Source organism: Amblyomma mixtum, chromosome 2, assembly GCF_055824585.1.
Source record: "Amblyomma mixtum isolate Tamu chromosome 2, ASM5582458v1, whole genome shotgun sequence".
Taxonomy (NCBI): Eukaryota; Metazoa; Arthropoda; class Arachnida; order Ixodida; family Ixodidae; genus Amblyomma; species Amblyomma mixtum.
In genome coordinates, this window is record NC_143013.1 from 24,596,413 (window position 1) to 24,614,937 (window position 18,525).

General features: G+C 53.7%; 1 protein-coding gene across 5 annotated transcripts in view; it reads right to left on the minus strand.

The window, feature by feature from the left end:
* Nucleotides 1-18,525, minus strand: part of PlexA (plexin A) — a 329,472-nt gene that overhangs the window by 115,262 nt on the left and 195,685 nt on the right. For 3 of the 5 annotated variants that reach the window (XM_089570875.1, XM_089570873.1, XM_089570876.1), the window contains one exon: nucleotides 18,207-18,229. The exons of the other annotated variants lie outside the window; for them this stretch is intronic. The gene's annotated coding sequence lies outside the window, so the exon portion shown is untranslated. The remainder of the gene's footprint in view (nucleotides 1-18,206; nucleotides 18,230-18,525) is intronic. 5 annotated transcript variants of the gene reach the window in all.

The following is an 18,525-nucleotide window of genomic DNA, read 5'->3' on the forward strand; positions in this document are numbered from 1 at the left end:
GAAAGAGAGAGAGGAAAGATACATACAAGGCACGAGAAAACATGTACATACGAAAGGGCGGGACACAGTAGAGCGCTCAACCGGAGGACTGGGATCGGTGCCATCAAGGGAGGGGGCGGAGGGAGTCCGGGGAACACGCGGGAAGGTATTACCGAAGGGCGGGGGGACGGAACATTAGGGAAATGACCGCGCGCCTTCGTTCGATTGGCAAATCAATCGGTCCGCACCACGGGGGAACGGTGGGGGAGTGCACCCAGGGCCAGGAAAGCACGATCAGCCCCGCCCCACGAGGACGACGGCGGGGTTGGACGGGCAAGGGGAGAGGCGATCGCCGACATCAGACATCGCCACTGATGCCGCTCCCCCGCTGTTACCGTCGCTCGGGAAATGAAAACAACGGGGTCGGCAAATGGCGGAAGCAAGCTGGGTTGTAACGAACTCGAGAGAGAGAGAGAGAGTAGAGAGTCCCTCATAGCCTGAGTCGCTTGGGACGTTAAACCCCCACAAACCAAACCCGAGTGAGACAGAGTGAGAAAACTGGCCACGCAGAAGGACCATGTCACACGTCTTGTGCAATCACTTGGGCTGCTCGCGCCTCTCTCTTGTATAGGGTTTCGCTGCGACAAGGCTGTCGTCTAGGCCACAGTTCCCGATTCTGCCACCCCGTACACCTCAGTATTCTGCGAATTCAGACAAAAGATCTTCGACTGCATTGAAGCAGTCAGGTAGCCCACTGTTCTTCTGGCTTCTTGCGGGCGAAGTAAAGGGCGCATACGTATAAATGCACCCACGAAACGCTTACACCGACCAGCTCCGCTCCGCCAGGAGTGGGGCCGATCAGGAAAGCGCCGACAAAACCAAGGTCGAGACGCAAGGCTTTTCCACAGCATAGTTTTCGTCATCAGAAGGCGGGAGCTCGGGTTAGGGGCCATCACGACGCGGACGCAATGAGCCCTGCGACAAAGAGGTGCTGAACCACCACCGCCACGAGAAGGTGGCGGTGGGAGACACCGCCAGAACAGGGCCGCCAGGGGGAAAGTTAACAAACGCACCGAAAAGCGTCTCGACGCAACTCACTACGCTTCATGGATGCGCCCGAGACAGGGCGGCGCGGTCTTCTTTCTGTCATAGCGGGACGACGGCACGTGGAGCGGGTAATTTTCGACCTTTCTGCTCAACAGAAGCGGCCTGCAGCTTGAAGCACACAACAAAAAATGTAAAAGAGAAGCAAAAATAATAATGACAGGGCGAGTACAAGAAGGGCATCGCACCGCTGCCCCGAAGGCGTCGTTATTCTCGCCGCTGCAACCCCCCCCCCTCCCACGCCGCCCGCACCAGCCGTGAACAGCCGTGCAGGCGCGGACGCGACACTGCCGCGGGCGAACAAACATCGCCGGCTGTCCGAACTGTCTGCCTCCCTCTAGGCGAGGTCGGCGCCGCTCCCGACTGCACTGCCTCCACGCGCACGACTTCAACAGAGCGGCCCGTCAGCACCGAAAGTGACGGCAGTGCAGGCTAGTGTGCAGCGACGCGTACAAGGGAAAAAAGGATTCTCGCCCGTGGCTGTTCGGCAAACACTTGCCGTTGGTCCCTGGAACACGCGGAGAGACCAACGACTTGGTACAACGCTTGGTGTACAAAAGTTGCCGCAGGCAAAACGAGACACAAAGCACTTGCCAAACAGCAAGGTGGTTAGAGGCTACAGTGCACGGTGGTCAACGTACACACGAATGTTCGGAAACTCTATGAAGACATACAGGACGCCGAAGTCAACGCTGCTAGCACAAATAAGCAGAATGAGCGGTACATTTACGACCGACTCTGTAATATCGCGACGGTGGACAAAGACGGGTTCGGTGTATGCTGTTGCGGACTAAAGGCGGGACACAGGCCTTTCGTAAAACTGTCCAGAACTACTACACCATAGCAGCACTGAGGTAATGAACCAAATATCGACAATTTGGGGCACAGTGCTGTGACCTTACCAGGTCCTGTCCCATTTCGTCCCCCCCCCCCTCACACACACACACACACACATACAAAAAAAGTCTCCAGCTGCGAAGGATGGCGGCGGACTCAATAAACCAAAGGATCTGTCACCTTTCGGCATTGCGTCAACAGTTGAAAAACACTGCAAGCTCGAACCAAGTCATTAGGAGAGACGAGGTTGGGAGTTTCTACTTCATGATCCAGACAAGCATCAAATGCAGACAGCACTACAACAAAAGAAGACGGAACGCACGAACAAGGGTACTTGAACTGCTAACTACACATTACCGCACTTAGGTGCGGTTAGCAGTTAGCCGCAGATAACTGCAGAAATATTGCACCCAGACAGATGGTCTACCTGAGGCAATCTACTGAAGTCGCTGTCAATGAAGTAGTTAATTTATTGCAACCGCATCTGTTACTACGTGACAGCTTACGCCTTTCATGCGTACCAGAAAATCAAAGAAATTTCGGAGCCACTCGTCGGGCCCGTGAAGCCGCTGCGCAGACGCCTTCTTGCGAGAGACAAAATGGCCGAGCCAGCTTTCCAGCCTCCTGTAAGCGTAATATATGCGTAAGGACAGCCGCGCTGCTTCACAGCACTCACGACAACGACTCACAACAACGAGGGAAAGGAGAGAAGAAGCGAGAAACATGGCGAGAGATAGAGAAATGATCGTCGCTGCTTGCGAAAGACGGAAGGCGCACTTGAGCAAGAGACGAAACTGCCTGCAGAATACTCTGGGGCCTTTGGGTGGCTTTATTGAGAAGAGAAGCGACGCCGCCCACGGCCGGCTGCCTTAGGAAGAGGGTAACCGACTGCCCGGACACCGAGCAGCAAGAAGACCGGTTGCAACACGCGGGCGTTCGTGGGGGCCGATAAAAATGACGCCTCAATGACGCAAAGGAAGCGTTGCGCAAGAGAACGTCGACGAACGATCGGCCACGAAAAATCGAGGAGAGAGGCGAGCGCCGCGCGAACGTAACGCGAGACATCGCAACGAAAAGAAAAACCGGGAGCAGAAAAGAGAGAAGACAGAAATAAAGAAGATGGGCAAGCAAATATCCGGACCGCAAGAGTAAATGACCTTTCGCCTCAGCTGCGGCCGCAGCGCGGGTCTTCAATCTATGTCAGCCGCGCCGAACGAAATCACATACAAAGCGCGCACTGGAAGCCACCGCCAAGGGCGAAAGACTGAAGACATAAAAAGGGAATACGGAAAGATAAATAAAGAGAATGCAAGAAAGATTTCCGTAGCGTCTTTTTTAACTAAAAGTTAAAAAAAAAATCCAGAGAAACATGGGAAGCGATCAGACGAAATAATAAAAGGGGAATGGGCAGGAAGGTCGAGTGTGAAACAAAAAAAAGGAAAAGATGGGACGGCGCTGGTCCGTGCCGAAACCCCCCCCCTTCCCCCCCCCCCCCCCCCCCCCCCACCCCCCCGCTTTTTTTTTCTTTTCCTTTCCTCACGACCGACCGACCGAGCCGGCGACAGAACGGAAGAGGCGGCCGCCATCGCGAATACGGGAGCAACGACGGTCGCGCACAGCCGGTGCGCATCTCCACTGTGGAGGAAGAAGGGAAGGAGCGCGGGGACGACGACATCACGGTCGCGCCAGCGCGCGCGCCACTGAGCACGAAGGGGAAGGAAGTAGGGCGCCGAAATGATGCGCGCGAGAACGGCCGCCGCCGGCTCTCCTCTGTGGCCCCGCCACCGCTGCTGCCGGGAGGCGTTCCACAGAGTCATACCAGGCGACGTTAGACGCGCAGTGGACCACGCCGCCTGCACGGAAGCTAACGGAGCAGATAGTTCGCAGTCCGGAACTAAATACAATTTGGGGAAAGAAAGAAACAGGAATGGAGGAATGATGAGAGCGAAATTTGTTGCGTTTGCTCCACAAAGGAATCATATGCCAGTCCCATTGCTCGAAGCGACAGACAATCGTAAGCCGTGATGGACGAAGGCAAGTACACACCGGCCTCTAGAATTAGGGTTGCGGTGTAAAAGAACCCAAACGACAGCGGGTGAGACAGCAACAATAAACGAATGTCTCGTGGCTATGTTGATCACATTTATGTGAGCGCTGGCACGAGCCGCCGCGCGGCAGTTTATCGTTTTGTCCAGAGATCAAAAGCGAATTGACATCTATTCGATGAAGGCGAAATTCTAGAGGTCCGTGTGCTGTGCGATGTCAGTGCACGTTAAAGAACCCCAGGTGGTCGAAATTTCCGGAGACCTTCACTACGGCGTCCCTCATACCCTGTGTTGCTTTGGGACGTTAAACCCCAATAAACCAAACCAACCAAGCGTTCTTCAGATTGGTGGTGGTGGTGAAAACTTTACTTGCAACAGGGGAGTTAGGGACGCATACCGATATACTGCATACAAGTCTGATACCGATATACAGATACCGATATACTGCATACAAGTCTGGAGAGCGTCCCACATCTGAAGGTGGACGTGTCCGGTGAGACGGCAAGCTTCTGCCGAGTCGGCCGAAGAGGAAGCGACCCGGGCTGATGATTTCGTCCCGTAAGAACAATGGACGCATTTCTGGCACAGTCGCGGCAAACGGTCTACAAGGCGATCCACTATACTGCAGCGCCACTCGTCCGGCACGCGCAGCTAGCCTATGAAAAAAAATGAACCCGCCTTCCGGCACAGGAACACACGGTACACTCTGTGGAGACAGCAGTATTCGAAAACACAGTGTCAAGTCATTCTTGACAACCCACTTCTCCTACAACACTTATTTAATAACATACATGCATACATAAAGATAAAAGGTACACAATCGCTCGCACACATGGTCGCGTTCACCTCAATGATACGTTGCTGCTTCGTATATGCGACCACCGCCTATCGACCAAGCAGCGCTCCAGTTCCATCATATCCCCATCGGGGTTAAGTGCGGCGCACTCAACTAAAATACCGCAAGCTAAGCGCGCACACGGCGAAGGAATGAGTCATTAACAAAAGCCGACAAGGGAGGGCCAAGGTCGGGCCGACCGCCGCCCGTATGCAGAAGCCGAGCTTCGACACGCCGATCGGCGACTAATTAACGCCTCTCCGCCAGCGAAGCAGCAGCAGCAGCAGCTCCTGCTACACGGCGTCACTGCCTGGGCGCCTGAGCGCACACGAGCAGCACTTTAAGCTAAGAGCAATTTGCAGCTCCATACCGATGTCCGCGCAAGGCCGCCTTTGACGGCTACACCCTCCGCACCGCACGCACAGACTAACACACATGGCTAATCACCGGGCTACCAACGCCGCAGGAATCTGGGTCACTCGCGCTGCTAACAAGCGCCCTGGGGATAATGAAAAGAGTAGAGGGGAAGAGAGAGAGAAAAACGGAAGATCACAGGTGTGCACAGGCGCCTCAGCGGCCTGAAATCAGCGCGAACAGTGCCTTACTCCCGGGTATGCTTTTTTTGTTTGTTTTTACAGTTAAGTTTCTCGCAGCGCCCCGCTTGAATTAGTAATTTCTCGCAGCTAAGCACAGGTTCGTGAGCAAACACGGAGTGGGCCATGATTATGGCTCTCCGAGCCTTACTGGGGGCCGTTCTCATTCATTTTTACTTTTTTTTTTCTCGTCCGCACGTAGTCATCGCCGCCAGCGTTAATTTCAGGTGGAGCGTGCAGCGAGAAACTCCTGCCTACGCAGTGACTGGAGAGTTCGACCTTATAATTACGGCCCTATAGTAGGGCCATAGTAGACACCCTACCTATAGTGCGTGCGTGTACGCACCATACCTTGCTGCTTCAAACTTTTCCGCCGTTTCCCGTCGTTCTAGGTTTTAAAATGTGAACTTTCAAAGCAAGTGCGTGGCGACGTCCAATGGGCTGCGACAATGCGATAAAGCTAAATAACAAACGGTGCCGCGAAAAACATGGAGTGAGGAAGTAAAAGGCGTGACCGACCGGCGGGCTGACGGATCGACAGCGACGCGGTTAACGGCTTTTTTTTTTTTTCCTGGCTTATTTCTTCAACGAGTAGGTAGAGGCACCACGGCCCAACGAAAAACGCACCGATTGAGGTCGCCTTGGCATGGCTTCAAAGAGGAAACATGCACGTAAACAAGAAACACGCCTGAATTTCGTCGTGCAGGAAGAGCAACTTACTCTAGGAAAAGGTGTTGCCAAATCACCAAGGGAGAAATCTGGACGACTTGAAAGGAAGTGCGAAGGCCTGCAACAGACCTTTCCACAAATTCCGCCGCGCCACCAAGCGGCCGCGCAAAGCACTCTGGGAAAACGGAGCGCCGCGGCGCCCGCGGACCCGCGCTCGCGTCTTTTCGTTCCGTCTCTCCGACTGCGCCTGATCACCGGAAAGCCTTCCTCTGCCATCTCGTCGCCATCGCTGTTTCTTATACCTGTGCTACACGGGAACGTTCGAATGACATTCGAACTCGACGGACGCGCGCGGTGCTACACGAAACCTTCCAAGCGCATTCGAAAGCCTCAGCTCGTTTTCAGTGTACAACGATGACGATGGCGGTGGTCACACTGCTCCGACAACGACACTATCACGGTCAACAGCAGCATGTGATTATAGAGAAATATCTAGTTTACTATAATATGATTGCAGTGGGACACGTTTTTCAGGCCAACGACACCGACGAATCCGATCGGCGGACGGTCAGCCTTGTCGGCGGCTGAGCGAAAGCACGGTGATGAGGCAGCGGTGCAAATATGTTCGCGCTTCTAAATGAGCGAAACGAACGGCCATATTTCACATGTGCACACCTGAACAGTCACCAGCGATAAGCGCTTGCCAAATAAACTTCAGTCGACGACGACTCCCCTTCCGCGACGACTAGGCCTAAGCGGGTCCGTGGGCTATGATCTGTGATTGCGGCAGTTGTGATGAGCGAATCACTAGCTTTAGCGAATGAAAATGGTCACCGAGTGTAGTTTTGGCAAAAGTGACCTGAAATTAATTATTGCTTAGATCGCTGGGCACGCATATGATGAACGTGAAACGCCGGTGTGACCCAGACTGCCGAGCCGTGCTTTACGGCCAGCAGCAGTCGTCGCCGTCGCTAGCTTGTGGATGACAAATTAGGCCGTTTCAGTTAAAGCGAACGGTCGCCAAACATACTTCTGGATAAAGTAGATTAAAATAAAGTACTGGTCACGTCGGAGGAAGCCGGGACAAAAAACGAGAAGCGCCGGTCCTGCGCGATGTCAACAGCCCGCGGTTAAGTGTTTCTCAGGCGTGCGATCGCACCACCGCTTCCCACACATTATCGCACTGCGTAAACAAGCACGGCTAGAGCCGGTAAAAAAGAAAACAGGTTGATTAATAGAACTAAAGCGCCGATTGCGTTTTATGTCATAAAAAATCTCTGCCTCTCCCGTAAACGAGAGTAGAGTAAGCATGAAATGTTTACGGGCCTAATGTCATCTCGGTGGACACCCGAACCGCACCGTACAAGAAGGCAGGAACGCCACCACCCGTTCAGCGCGATGCCTTGCCATTTGAACGCAAGGTTTTTTGAGGAAAGGAAATGGCGCAGTAATTCTCTGCCATCTCGGTGGACACCCGAACCGCACCGTAAAGGAAGGGAGGAACGCCACCACCCGTTCGGCGCGATGCCTTGCCCTTTGAACGCAGCGCTTCTCCCCCGGATCACGTATGACAACGAAGTGTAACATGGCATTTATGTGCTTTTTGCACGCGTTATTAGAAATCGGAAATTATAATTCCGTGCATTATCAAACTCACAGCTCCACTGATATCTTGATAAACATTGAGAAGGCACTGGCAGCAGTTATTTTTTGTCTCGTTTGGAGACCAACCGGCGCTTGCATGCCGGTCGCGTAGGAGGGCTTAGAGAGTCTCGTTAAATCTCGTTAAGTCTCGTACGGTGCCCGGATGTTCTCGTTTTAGAGCTCGGATGACGAATTCAGTGCCCGGATGAGTGGATTTCAGTGCCCGGATGATGGCTCTCGGTCTCGGCGTGACGTCACCACACTGCCGACAACGGGAGCTAAAAGCATTTCATGCTTAAAACGAGTACTAACTGTTCGTACGCAGCGATGTAAACAACAGTATGAGTGCAGTTGTCCTCATCGGCGCACTCCTGGGGAAATTTCATGCTGACGCGGTAAATGTTCACTGCTGTAATATATAATCTTCAAGCACTCCCTTAGACAGAACACGAGCTATTTGCTAAACATGACACAGTTGGTTGACACAGTAAGCGTGACACAGTCGGATGTTGCGTTCCGCGGCCACGGATCACCAGCCGAGCACCAGCAGACGCAGACCGGCGTTCTCCCAATGCATGTATACACAGAGCCCTCGCCGCTCATGTGCCCATGGTGGTGGTGAATAACTTTATTCATAAAAGCCCCCCCCCCCCCCAAAAAAAAAAAAAAAAACGAAAATTATGCAGCAGCATTGCGGGCGGCCTTCACAGGCTGCCGGTTGTGGCGTCCTGGCCGTACCTAGTCGCGACGCCCTCTGCCCCGGTCACCAGCCGAAGTTGGAGATTCGCATGTGCCCATTGCTCTGCGTAATCACAGCAGGCGTGTGGAAAGATCGTGGAGAGACGATCCATGTATCCCTTGCGCCTGCTAGTGTTGAAATGCGTAGTGTTGAAATTTTGTAGTGTTTCGAAGGCTTCCACAGGGTAAATCGCCCTTTCGAACCTTGCCGATTTATCCTGCGCACCCATTCTAGCTTCAGCTTCTTGTCCTTGGGGAATACGTGGTATGAAATGTTGATGTCCTTTCTCATGTTGTTACTACAGCCGGGCACGCAGCACCTTTGACCGCCACCGCGATTCTAATCTGCAGACATGCCGAATGTCTAAAAAAATCCCCACATAATTGCAGAAAGACTAAGAGATAACCACCACAGCAGTGCGCTGCAACATTTACAACGCGCACGAGAAGACGCACAACGCATGAACACGGCGGCACAACACAGCAACACGCTTGACAGCAGACGACGCGGGCGGCGACCGCTCCTTTCTCCCATCATGCTTTGCGCGGATCCGCTAGGGGATGGCGCGGCGCTGCAATTTGTGGAAAGGTCTACTGACAGGACTCTCAAAGCGAAAAGCCAGCACGGTAGAATGTAGCAAACTTTGACAAGCTTCACGGCCCTGGGGGGAGGGGGGGAAACGCGGCGGGTGAGAAACGAACGCGTCACGAGCGTCTTCTTTTCCCCCAAGCCGAGACATCTCGATTGTGGCAAACATCTCCATGCCTTCTCTCCCTGCCTTCGCTCGGAATGCCGTACGAAGAGTTTTCGAGCGCAGCGGTCGCCTTCGCCCCGCCCCACGGTGACTACAAAACGATGGAGGGTTCACGGAATCGCGTCGGGGCGGCGGCGGTCCTCGGAGGAGCGCGCACCGCGACTGCGGAATGCCCGGCTCCACTCCGTAGTGGGCCATTAACGGACGCTGCGATGGCTCGCCCAACGGCATCCGCTCCCGCCGAGATGAGTGCGGGGCACCGGGTCGCCGTTGTTGTAGCAGCACTGGCCCAAGCAAAGGCTGTAATTCTTGCGCGCCGTTCGTCCCCCGTTAACCTTCGCAGAACGGAGCGGGGCCCCGCGTTGACTGCGTAGACTCCTCTCTCCCCCTGGACCGCCGGCGTGCAAGGCCCAGCATGTGTAAAGACGAAAACATGGGGCTCTTACGAGCACTGGCAGGCGAGGCGACTACTAATGGAAGTCAGGACCCCCCATTTTGGACAACGAAGTATAATATCAGGAAAGCGCTCTGGTGTTGTACGAGACATTCTGTAATAGAGGGGCGTCGTAGTCTTCCCTAAGTTCCAATCGTCGCGTTTATTAATGTTTAGGTTATAAGTTACATTTCCCCATGCACACAACCTCCAGTTTCGCGATTCGCAGGCCAAATGAACGGCTGGCCAACAGACAGAGAATTATGCCCGTTGGAACCTCCCCCCTCAAACAACAACCTACGCCTACAAAGCACGCGTATGATCTCAACACCGCTAGAAAGTGCGCTATGAAGTTGCAGGACGAAGAGCCTTATCTCAAAGCGATCCGGCAAACGCCGACAGAGAATTATGCCCGTTGGACCCCCCCCCCCCCCCCCCCCCCCCAAAAAAAAAAAAAAGGCAGAAGAGAAATCAAACAACAACCTACGCCTACAAAGCACGCGTATGATCTCAACACCGCTAGAAAGTGCGCTATGAAGTTGCAGGACGAAGAGCCTTATCTCAAAGCGATCCGGCAAACGCCTACCGGAACAAGGAAATCGACTCAATCGGGACGGTTACGTCACATAAGACGCAATAATGCTTATGTCTGGATATCCTCAAAAAAAAAAAGAAAAAAAAAACGAACACAAAAGAGCGCCGCCGTAACCGTAACCCGAAACGAGACCGTAAAGGGGCTTGCACGAATAAGGCGGCTGCAGTTTAGCTTAACCATTTCTCTCCAGCGGAGTAAGAGAACACACACGGAGGACCTACCGCGGGAGAGCAGCCATAGAGCCGCGAAGAAAAGTGCCGGCTATCAAAGCCCGCCAACTGCGCAGACATTCCGAGATCAAAGGCCGGCCTCGGCCAGTAATAAAGCAGCGAAAAGATCGAGGGAGAGAGAACGAGAGAGAGAACGCAGTCTCTCAAAACCACCGCGCGCAGCGCACACACCGACTTCCGCGTCGAGAGAGAATATAACCAGCACGTGTGGCGCGCAGTCCCAGAACAGCCACGTCGAACGACGAAGCGAAAACAATAACGACGACAGTCGCAAAAAAGAGACGACACAAAACGGACCAAAATAAACGTCGCACCGGGCAGGCGGGCAAAAGAAAGCAAGAGAGAACCGCACAATCGAGGGGAAAAGGGGGGGGGGGGGGGGTACTGGTGCACCGGGCACACGCCATACGTCTCGGCAGCACGTCAGAGTAGCGGCAACCCCCGGTGTCTGCTTCTCTCCTCCTCTCCCCCTGCCATTCCCGCTTGATATATACACGCCACGCGACGCACAGCGCCACTGCAGTGAAAGCCGGAGGCAGGAGCGCCACACGGTTTCGAGGGGAGGAGGACGAGGCAGTGCAAACGACGTTTCCTCCCGGATCCCGGAAGCGTACTCGGAAGAAACGGCGTCGCTTTTCAAGGCACCGCCGTCCATTCCACACTGGCCGGAACGACGGACCGCCCAGGCACAAAGGGAGGCCATTCTCTTTGAAGTGCGTTCGAAGCGAGAAAGGAGCCCGAGAACGGAAGGAGGAGGAGGAGGAGGAAAACTTTTATTTCTATTTACAGTGAGAGGTCGATGGGGCGAGCCGGAAGGGCCCGCCCCTTACAAACACTAGGAGGGATCCCTAGTCCGGGATCCCTGTAGCTTCCGCAGCGGCCCGGGCTCTAGCTACCAATGCCTGTTGGGCATGGAGGCAAAGGCGCCGCGCCTTCCAACTTGGCGCCAAGCGCAATCGCTTCATCAGGAGAAGCCCACATGCTTGGCAGATGCGCGCGGCACGATATACGTACTAGATACGTTCAACGAAGAAAACGACCCGACGGAGTCTCGGATCAAGCAATGCGCATCTATAAAGGACAAATGGAAAGAGGCGAGAACGACCCGACGCAGTTCACCTTTAAGAGATTTATATGGTCCTCGACCCCACGCGACGAAGATCGCATTAGGAACATCCGCCGCACGTTCAGAAGCTCTGGACGCGCAAAACGACGGGTAGGACATAATTCGGTTAAACCAAGTCTACATTGGAAGCACAGTCAGCGCGTCGGCAAAAGGTGGGCAATGCCTGCGCTACACAAGACAAACGTGAACTTATTCACGCCGGAAAGCAGAAGTATAGATGAAGGCGCTATCCTAAATTGCTGCCATACCGTGACCACCTCGCTTACTAACTCTCGCTCCCCAAACATCTTTTGCACACTCGTGTCAACCACACCGCATCGTGTTAATGTCTGCCAAGTGCGGTATTTCTCGGCTTCGCTCTATTTATATGATCGCTAGCGTCCTCGTTAAGTAAAGCTCCCGTGGCCTAAGTACAGAAAGATAAAGAAGAAACCGCAAAATCCAGACAACCTGCTATTAGGACTCATTTAAGAAACGGGCCAATACAAGCATGCGACATATGACGAATCGAAGGCGCCAACGCAAAGCACAAAAAAATTGAAAAGGTTCGTGGCACTGCTTGCGTAGTTCGAATCATAGAAGAATAGTGAAACGGCGAGACACGACCTCACGGCAGCCATGACGCCCGTACGCAAAGGGAAAAGAGCGCACTTACGCAAGCAGCTGTCGCAACTGAGCCAGTGCAGTGAAGGGAAAGGACGAGTAAACAAAGACTGCAGAGATGATGCCAAAGCAGGGTTCAAGAACACCGCAAGTACGCCTAACTTCGGTCATTCATAACAAACACGCCGTCCGTCACAACGCCGCCAAGAACCGCTGCAATGCCTGCAGACACCATGCACGAAAAGGAAAATAAAAAATAAAAAATGGCGACGGCTATCACGTTCTTTATAGCGACAAACACTTTCACCAAACAGACATGATCTTCCCATGGAATGCGAACACTTCGCACTCATTTTCGAGGCGGATGCATCGTTGCGACTCTGCGCATGGGCCGAACAATGGGGCGGACGGCCGCTGGCGCCTTCAGCCTTGCGCACGGAGGGCACATCACGATGGTGGACTCAAACTTTTCACCATTAGACGAATGCTAGTACAGACGACCGCAGCCAAGTGCGGATAGGCGCGGCACCGTGCCACTGGCGCATGTTGCCGATCGAAGACGAAACGGAGCTTATTAAGCCTTAGTTTCGAAATCTAAATGCGCTCTTCGCATTTTAGCCAAGTTGTATTCAGCCGTGCGCCCATTTGAAGACGAACGTGGGGACAGTTGATATACCGTAGGCCCAACGTTCCAGGCTACCACTCATGATGAAAAAAATCGGTGCTACTTTCGGCTGGAACAACGTCGCATTGGATACAATAGGTCGATGCAACCGGCTACCTAGGTTGCCTCTCTGGGGATTTTTTGTGCAGGGTCAACGACGTCGACTTTCCTGCGACACGGGCTTCGTAACGCAATCGCGTTAAAGCAGAAAAAAAAAAAACAAGGAATATGCAGAGAAGTCCCTCCCAGTAGATGTACGCGAACACATCGGGGCAACGCAAGAGCAAAGACGGCGTCCCGATGCGCGCACTCGGCGACAGCATCAATACGGGCTCAGCGACAAGAAAATATATACATAAAAATACAAAGAGAGAGAGAGAGAGAGAGAGAAAAGAGCGCGCAGTGGGGAGTCCTCGGTCCCTCTCCGAGTCTCTCCGGCAGACGCAAATGATAATTTACGATCCCTTCGCCCCGCTCCCGTCGACTACCACGCGTGGGTAGGGGGGTGCGCGTCACACCATCGCGCACGCCGCGTTGTACGCAGACAGAGCCAGGCTCGAACAGGGAGAAATAAAAGACGGGCAGAAGAAAAAAAAAAAAGGCCGCCGGCGCTGCTCGCTCTCTGCCAACAGGGGTCTACAACCCGTAAAAAGGCAGTTGACACTACTACGAGAAAAGAACGGAGGGACACCACAAAGAGAAGCAGCAGTCGCCCCCGGTGGCAAAACTCCGTATTGAGCGCAAGGAACGAGCGAGGGGTGAGCAACGTCGACGCGGGGGAGAAGCGCTCGCTGCTGCTCCCTCGGGACCCGCGCGCCCCGTCCTCCCGTGACGGAATGGAAGCTCCACGGAGTCATTTCACGTCGGATAGGATACGCCAGTAGCGAAGAGACGGGCGCCGTCCCACGAGCGCTGCCTGCAGTCCCTATCATTGCATGCATTCGAACTTCGCATACGAGCACCCGAAGAGATCAGCTATGCATGCGGGTTCCGTCACTGCTGCCATGCAACCAGACAAGTTGTGCAACCGATGTCCCCTTTCATCCATCTCGCGTAACAAATTTTTAAGCTAGGCACGAAGAACTCCCGCGCAGCCCTGGAACAGAGACGCAGCCGGCACGACATACTTCACCGACAGTTAGCAGATGGCTAGCAGCGTCTCTAGCAAGACCAAGCTACACATAGTACTGCTCAAAAACTCACGATCATGTACAGGTACACCGCCAGCTGACGCCCGCGTGGTGTGGAACTCCAAAGGCGGTCGATGGCACGAGAAAGGAGGCACAGGCGAAAAACAAAATGGGTGTGCAACGACCGGCGCAAGGGCCCGACTAATCGGGCAAAACTGAAGTCACAAGGCACACGGCGTGTCCTCACCCATGCAGAGCTGGACGTGTCGAAACATGAGCGGACTCGCCATCTACCGAGAAAAGGAGCAACAGGCGGAGGAAGGAGAAAGGGAAACGCTCAGAGGGAGGGAGGGCGAGGCCTCACAGACGGCGATGGGCCACGAAGATAAGTGCGCGACCACAAAGGGGAAGAGGCCGAAGCAACCACCCGCCGGCGACGACGGTGGGTCTACCGAGCGCCGTTAAAACGCACTGTTAGTACTATTCCGGGAAGTGCGAAAACGTAATTGCTTTTCCTACGCCGGCAAGCGAGCACTAATCAGACTTCAACGACCACTACAAAAAGCGACACGAAGATTCAAAACAGCCTGAGGTCGCCAATTATGAATGCGCGTTTTCTCCTTTACAACCTATTCGCGGTTAATTTACTTTTGCCTGCTGCTGAATTTCGGATTTTTTTTTAAAATTTGGATGCCACGAGCCAACTAACAGGCATCAAGTGCATAAGAACGGAGACTAGTAAACAAAGAAACTTGTAGGCCATTAGCAGCACCGTGTTGGAGGACTCCAACTTCATTAGAACCAAGTGGGTTTTTCTAAGGCGCAAACTTTCAATACAGAGGTGTTTCTACGTTCAGCTTTATCGAAACAAGCTCACGAGTGAGTGGGCAGAAATAAGGAAGATGGGATCCACAACCTTCCAAATGATCGTATACAGCGTACCGGGAATCGCAAAATTCGACGCCAGAAAAGGTCACGGCTCATCCAGACGTCATCGCGTCGTCCGAATACAAAGCGTGAAACAGCGAGAGACGCAACGCTGCTTGCTGCTTCGAAGAGCAGCGTCCTCCCACTAGACAGTCGTGAGCCATCGGGGCCCAGCGGCGGCAGTGAAGTCAACGACGGGCCCCAGCCGAATCCTTGTCGTCTGGAGAAGGGAGCCAGCGCGTTCGCGGTCCTTGTCCCTCTTCTTCGGGTACAGGTGGCCGCGAGTGACAGGTCACGGCTGGCGACCGCTCACGCGAGTCGGTTGACGCACTCGGCGGCAGAAGGGGAGGATGGGGTGTGGAGGGGGGGATACGCTAGCACCAGGCGCAGGTATTCCGGGTGCCTCGGAGGAGGCCGACCCCCGGACGACGACAGCGCGGACAGACGCCCACGGGAAGGAGGACTGGTTTCTCTCTGGGTGGCTGAACCGGCAGGAAACGCCGCCGGGGCCTCGGCCGGAGCGTCGCCTCTCCGTCGCACGGTGGAGGTAGCGAAGTGGAGGAGGGGGACGCGTAGATGGAAGCCGGGGCCGCAGCAACGAGACGGCAACGCCCACCGCGCACTGCTGGCCTCCTTGTCCCGCCGCCGGACAAGGAATGCCTGCCCCCCTCCATTCCTCCCCCTATTTCTCCGATCATTTTTCGCTCCGCACGGCTGCTGTCGCCTTGCGGGGAGAACTGGGCGGGCGTCCGCAGAGCTCCCGACCAGCGCCACCAGTCTGCGGTCTAGCAGCCCAGACTTGTCCGTGCGCTAGCGGGCTTTCACTGTTCGTTTCAGCGACCGGAGCGTGGTTCCCTTCGAGGTGAGCACTGCAAGGGCTGTCGCGCGCGCTGCGCCCAGGCGACTGACGCGTGACGGAAATGCATCTCAGCTGAAGCGCGTCGACGTGCGAGAGTACGGCATTCCATGGAAACCTCACCCACAATGTAAACAACAACGTCGCCGAAAACTGTAACATACGTTCACAGAGCACATGAAAGAATGAGCAAACAAACGAACACAAAACTAACGTCGCGTCATTCAATCGCCGCCTTCCTCTAGTAGTCTCGAACCGCTGTTTCGAACAGTACAGCGGCCATAGACCCGGGTGACATTTCCGGAAACCTGAGTATTATCATTTATCGACGAATATGGTCACAGATCATTTCTTCATCCCTTCCATTATACAAAATGTGTCTGTGGATATGAGCATAGAGATGTTAACCCACTGAGTACATACAAGCATAGCTAACCCACTCGTCAAGAATCCCGACTCACGTATACGCAAAAGCTTCCAACTTATTCCACGTTTCCTTCGCTTTCAGTCCTGTGGCAAGAATCCGACAACACAATCCGCTGTAGTGGCGAGCTATGCGTCTACGACACCGCGGGCGGAAGGCTATTAGTTCCCGGCACGAGTAATGGCTCCCGAGACGCACTCGGTCTCAAGCAACGCAAACCGCCACTACGGTTGGCGCTTAAGACCTTGTTCCTTTCGGCATTCGTTCGCGTATATACGAACGCCCACATCTTCCTCGGCGCGCATTTCCATCTCGCCGCCCCGGTGCTCCTGCCTACTTTCGATTTCTGGCCGGCCCACCGCGCTCCACACTGGCGCGACGTCCTTCGCCGAATGTGATCTCGGTCGCCGCTCGCGCACTGCTCGACGCCCTCGGCATCCCCGCGCGGGTACGCATGAGTGCGCGAGGAGCAGCTCTCGCTGCATCGGGGAAAACCTTCCCATCGCCGGGCGTGGTCGTCAGGAGGCAGCGGGCGAAATGCGTGCCACAACACTTCGCCACAGCTGACGGCAGCCCGCGTCACTCCGTCTCCGCAGGCGCCTAATCGGCTTCTTTACGCGAGGGAGGGAGTTCGGAAGAAACAAAGACAGAAGGCAGCCCTTAAAAGTGGATCTGTAGACAGTCTGTAGACTTCTTATAGACTCAATTGGCTTCCTACAGATATTTCTTGTTGTCTTCCGTAGTCTATAGACATTCTATAGACAAATGTCAACTAAAACTGTATGACCATAAATCTATATAGACTATCCACGGACTTCAGTCAATAAAAGACTGCCTATAGACAAATCCTAAAAAATAGACAACGGGCAATGCAAATCCTTCAAAGAGTAAAGAAATTTTAGTAAGGGAGGCAGGCTGGGTCGGCGTCCGTGCTTGTCAGAAGTGAGACACCTAAAAAGCGCAGCTAAGTTGAGCGACGACGACCCCAAGGCCTGTATACACCGCGATGGACAAGATTATACGGGGCGCCGTTGAGCAAAAAATATATAAAAAAAATACTGCTACCTCCACAACCGAGTCCGCTGGTACTAATTCTAGCGGATGGAGCATGCAAATTCTGCCACGTTTCGAGGCCTTTCAGTAAAACGTGTTTGTCTGCCTGTCTGTTTGTTATAGTATGTAGGGACTTATTAAACAGAATCAGAAGTACAGCGCACAGGACCGTGCCATCCAGGTAGAATGGGGCTTAAACCGATTAAAAGAGAAAAGAAAGTGGAGAGCACCAACACATAATTTCGCACAGCAGAAAATTAAATAAAATAAAGTGCCGCATAGAGCAGATTTTTTTCTTTCTCGAATCAGCATTCCGTAAACTTATGACCATGACTGCACCTCAGGTACACTCCAAACATGAATGCACCTATACGGGAGTAAAACGGGAGTAAGTTGTCCTCTAGCGAACTCCTTTTTTATAAAAGAGAGGGCGCTAGAGGACAGCATACTCTCTTTTTACTCCTTCCTGTTCAGACTGTGTCATCTCCGCCTTCTGTCACGAGTTTGCAATGCGAAGGATGCTCGAAAGCAACAGCTAACTATTTCAATCTAGCACCGTTTCCTCACTGCGTTCATTCCGACCGAAACCCTGCGTAGCCCATTACCTAAAGTCAGATGATTATCTTTCAGCTGTCCTGCAATTCCAGCTCCCGGGAAACAAACAACTAAAACAACAATAAAAACAAAAGGACCTCGGAGAGCCCCAGGTATCTCTCGCAGTTCATTCCACCCTTACATCAGCAAATGGAAGATCTCTACAGGGAGAGTAGGCTGGGACCGCTGAGCAACTGCAAAGTGCATTGCGACACGCACATGGCTCGCGCCGACGCGACTAGTCAGTCACAGCGCGCAGCAACACTCGCTCCGGCCGGACACGCACACACGCTGCATTTCCTGCCGCGCCTGAAAACGCTATCATGGCGCTACTGCGGAATTAGTCACCAGAGGTACGAAGGCGTCACTCACCCAATCGGCCCCTTTGGAAAATCCTGCCAACAGAGAAAAAACAGAGGGGGGAAAAACATTAGCCACAGGCGAGCGCAAAAGACGGGAATTAAAAAAAAAAAGGAAGAAACACTGCCGCCCAAAATCCCGCAAGCAATAATTCATACACGCTGAACTAGCCTTATCAGTGCGTATATGCGGGGACCATGATACCGACATTAACCATCATGGTGATAGATTCACGGCGACGAAAGTTCTGAAAACAATTCCGGCTGACTATCCAGCACCGCGGTAAAGGGAAGAATGGAAAAGAAAAACAGCACGTAGTAACTAACAAAAA